The sequence below is a fragment of the Octopus bimaculoides genome, chromosome 7 (genome assembly GCF_001194135.2).
Source record: "Octopus bimaculoides isolate UCB-OBI-ISO-001 chromosome 7, ASM119413v2, whole genome shotgun sequence".
NCBI lineage: Eukaryota > Metazoa > Mollusca > Cephalopoda > Octopoda > Octopodidae > Octopus > Octopus bimaculoides.
In genome coordinates, this window is record NC_068987.1 from 103,066,237 (window position 1) to 103,071,492 (window position 5,256).

Genomic DNA, 5,256 nt, shown 5'->3' on the forward strand with positions numbered 1-5,256 from the left:
TGATGATGATGATGATGATGATGATGATGATGATGATGATGATGATGGTGGTGGTGGTGGTGGTGGTGGTGGTGGTGGTTGTAATGATGATGGTAGTGATGCTGATTGTGGTGATGATGATGAAGTTGGTATTCTGCTCTACCATAATCTTGGTCATTTCTCCAATCACGTTGCTTTGCTAACTGACCAATCATCTTGCACGGTAACTTATGTCACTTCCTTTACAACTGTGTCACAATCGGATCCCCGTGGGACAAACTGCACGGCTGACTGAACAAATCCGAACCTTCTTGTAACAGTAGACTTTGTTCTTAATAACGAACACCAACACGAATTATTATCAAATACAAAATTATACAGATTCATATCCGTATGTTTTTAGTCTTCCTATGAAACTGGATCCCATGTGGGTTCTTTCGTCAGGCTGGGATGAGGCTCGAAACGAAAAGTTTCATTGTTGCTTAAGACGAAATCAATTTCTGATGAACTCGTAAATAAAATAAAAAGACGGTTACAATGTCTAACGAGTGGTGGTGGGTAGCAAAAACTCACGCACAGTTAAGCACACACACACACACAGAAACACACACAGAAACACGCACACACATTCACATACACACGCACAAACACACAGACATACACACATATATGCACAAACATACACACATACACACACACACGCAAACACACACTCACACACACAGACACACGCACAATCACATACACACACATATATACATATATTTCTAGACAGTTTCCATCTGCCAAATCTACTCATAAGGTTTGGTCAGCCCGAGTCTATAGTGGAAGACGCTTGCGGAATGTGTCGTCCAGTAGGACTGAAGCCCAAGACCACATTTTAGGACTCAAGCTTTCCAACCACACCACCACGCCTGAGCGTATGTACGTGCATTTTTTAAATTCTTTTACTGCTTTCCATCATTTGATGTCTGACATCACTTCGAAGCGTTACGAAGACGAAATCGATCTCAGTATTGATTTACACTGGTACTTATTCTATTGAGTACCCTTAGTCGTGACGCTGTGACAGGATCGCATACAAACCAGTATATTACCATATGTTCTTGCTATGACACTGGATCCCATGTGGTCTCTTTCGTGAGGCTGGGATGAAACTTGAAATGAAATGTTTCATTGTAGCTTATGATGCCATCAATTTACGATTCACTCATAAATAAAATAAAGAGGCCGTTAGTGTTGATGTAAAAATAATACCATGTTACTGAGCAGAGGTAATGGAAAAAGATGTTAGAAAGATTGAGAGAGAATAAGAGAATATGAGAGGAAATGAATCCCGGAAACAAGTGTCCTAGAGAGATCCTTACTTTAAATGAAAATCTGACGTAAGGGAATTTCTTATGTAAAAAAAATAATATACAAACCCAAAATTTTGTTTATGTTTTTCCATGCCCACATATTCACACACAGATACACACATATGCATATATAGATACTTAAATACATACTCACATACATACATACATACATACATACATACATACATACATACATACGTACGTACATACATACGTACGTACTAACGTACGCACATACATGTTGTTGTTGGCACTCCGTCGCTTACGACGTCGAGGGTTCCAGTTGATCCGATCAACGGAACAACCTGCTCATGAAATTAACGTGCAAGTGGTTGAGCACTCCACAGACACGTGTACCCTTAACGTAGTTCTCGGGGATATTCAGCGTGACATGTGTGACAAGGCTGACCCTTTGAATTACAGGCACAACAGAAACAGGAAGTAAGAGTGGGAGAAAGTTGTGGTGAAAGTGTACAGCAGGGTTCACCACCATCCCCTGCCGGAGCCTCGTGGAGCTTTAGGTGTTTTCGTTCAATAAACATTCACAACGCCCGGTCTAGGAATCGATACCGAGATCCTATGACCGCGAGTCCGCTGCCCTAACCACTGGGCCATTGCGCCTCCACTACACGCACATACATACATACATACATACTTACATAGATACATACATACATACAGACATGCATACATGAAAGCTGATTCGAAAACTATAGCTCCAATTCATCAATGGATCTGTAAAAATTTGTAAAACCTTCCAGAAGTTTATCATTTAAGTATACATGAGTATGTCTAGATATGCAAGTATATGCGTGAGAAGACATACATGAAACAAAACATACAAATCTACACGTATGCATAAATACATACAAAAACACTGTTGATGTTGTTGAAATTCCAATGAAGTAGCTTAGGATCTATCTTAGAAACCGGCTCTTTCTATATTAGCAAAAAATCTAGAAATAGGACTGAATAGTGACATGCATACATACATACATACATACATACATACATACATACATACATACATACAATTACTAATATAATATACCTTTGCGGTAAAAGTGCTAATAAGGCTGGGAGGATGTTTTTGGAGTGTTGACAAATCTACAGCTTGAAGCATGTTTACAATTTTTCGGGAATAAGCGTGGGGACAGTGTGTGCGCGGAAAAAGCAACTCCATCTGAGCCCGCTTGTAAATCTAACAGTGTTAACAGGTAATATATACTGGTCAAAAATAGTTTAAGACCGCTGATGACAGTTATATTTCTTCGTTAATTTATTTTTTAACAAAGCTGTATAAAATTATTTTACTTTTTAGCTTACGTAGATTTTTTTCTCTTTCCAATGATACAGGCGTTATATATCTTTTTGAAGAATTTTAATGCGCAATTAGTTGAAATGATTAAAAATTGTCGGCAAAATAATTTTAAGACCTTACCAACATTATTTCGTTTAAATTGAAAATTTACAGCACAATTGATAAACGAACAAAAATTTATTATTAGTACCTAGTTCCATAGCCATTATTTTCAATTACGGTCTTACAACAGCGAGACTTGGAGTTCGACAAATGAGCACAAAAATCACTTGGAATGTTCTGCCGTATTTCTTCATTAAAATTATATAATTGGGACAAATTTGTTGGTTTTTTAGCATGAACTCTTTTAGAAACAATTCTATAAATTTCCTATCGGATTCAAATCCGTTCTCTGCGGAGACCACCCAATAACCACTATATTATTGCGCTCAAAATATTGCAAAACTTTCCTAGTCTTATGAACGGACCAATTGTCCAACTGGAAAATAGATCCCGGTCACATCTAATTATTTAAATATCCCAGCACATTTTCATTTATCAATTGCAGTTAGCTTACACTGTTCAGTCTACCATCAACCTTAGCAACTGTACGAACACCTCAGCTGCTAGACGCTACCCACACCATTACCCACACCTCCCGCTTGCACTGTTTCCTCGACGCACTTAGGATGGAATTCTTCAGTTGGACTGGGTCTAACAGAAGTCTTTCCATTTGATCCAAAGATGCAGAAGTGGAATTCGTCGTTCCAAAGAACTTTTGACCAGTCTTCGGCCGTCCATTCAATATGGCTTTTAATAAACTTGATCCACTTCCACCGGTTCGTCTCAGAAATGATCGGCTTCTTCCGAGCAATCCGCCCTAACAGCGGTTTCTGACAGTTTGTGGTGTAAAAGCTGATGTCAGTTTCATCAGATAATTGCTAGCAAGCGTCCACTGCCGTTAGCATTCGGTTACCTTCAGAGAGCCTATGAATTCGCCGATCCATCTGTACTGTTGTTTTTTTCGGAGCACCTGTTCTTCGCCGCACATTGTATTGGAAAGTGGCTTGGTAAACCTCCATTCTTGAACACAAACCGTTTTGCTACAACCTAATTGCTTGCTAATATTCATGAAGGACACATTTTGCTAATGAAGCAACACGATCTTTGATCTAGTAACTGGGCTGTTACTACGACGCTTTCCCACTGCGGATTAATGTGTAACAATGCTAGATTATTACACAAAACGGTGCAGTACGACCAGCCAAATGACCACTCATTTGGCTTATTAATTTTCATAATCTTGGTACGGTCTTAAACTTATTTTCGCCAGTCTATCTTATTCCTTCTTGATTTTACGCGCCTGTTGTGGTCATGTAAATGCTTTGATATGCAATGGAAGGATCCATCATTTCACTTCCTTCTATTGCATATGCAATGATCTCATTTACTATCACAGCAATGTCAATATAATTAAAGTTACAACGAATTTTACTTATGCTGCATAGTAGTAAACAAGGATCAGACTTGAGACTTTCGTGTTATGTGCTATTTGTTATTCTGTTAATTTAGAAAGAACCTAAACATCATATCACTTCTTTATAACAAAGAATAACTTCATTATGAAAGTTATCAAGCGGTTTAATTAAATATCCTAATCTGCTCTCTGCAGTGAGACCTGTCTCGCACAGTACCGAGGTTTCAGTAACAAATACTCCTGCGAATATTATTTTGTTTCAGGTGATGAGGAGTTCATATAAAACTATGAAAAAATATGAAGACTCTTCTGATCTAACATTCCAGGCTATCTAATCTCCAAGGAACTGTGTTTAGTGTCATATAGATATCTGAATATCCAAGTTCATGGTTTGTACTTTTTTAAGCCTTCACTTCAGGAATTGTTAAAAGATGAGAGATTTTCAAGACATTTGCATTATGCTGCGTACGCTGCATGAAAAGCTTTCGAAAGGCCTGTTCAAACTCATTGGGAAATTGCTTAGCCGAAAATATTCAAGAATGGCAGGTAAGTATCGAAAATAGTACCAAAGACTAAGTTAAATATGAAATTACACGTATATTTCTTGGAGTCTTAGCAAGCCTTTTCCTTCCCAACGCATTTCTATCATGAAAAATCATTACAACAGAGAATACCCACCTTGATGGTATACAAGATGAAATTTGCCCCTAACAAATGCCCTTAACAAAAGCCTCCCGATTCTTATATGGGAAGTCGGACTTCCCATACACATCGATGCATTAAAAATGGTTTTTCTGAATTTGAGATGCTGCATTTGTGGACATCTTTTGAGCCCATGCGTCTTTTATACCTTAAACACGGTACTAAGCTGTGCTACCACCACTCCACTGATAGCAGGTAAGGCTACTGTAATGAGTAGGATATACGTGGCTTTCGCCGTTCTCATAACGTACTCAGTTCAAATTATTCAAACACTTGCGTAAATCCATTAGGCTAACTTTATGAAAGTACTAAATCTGTAATGTTGAGGACCATAACCAAGATGATAAAGATGACGACAGTGATGGTGACATTGATGTTAGTAGTGAATCGATAGTTGAACTGAAACACACGATAGAAAAGTCAATACAGACCCAGGGATG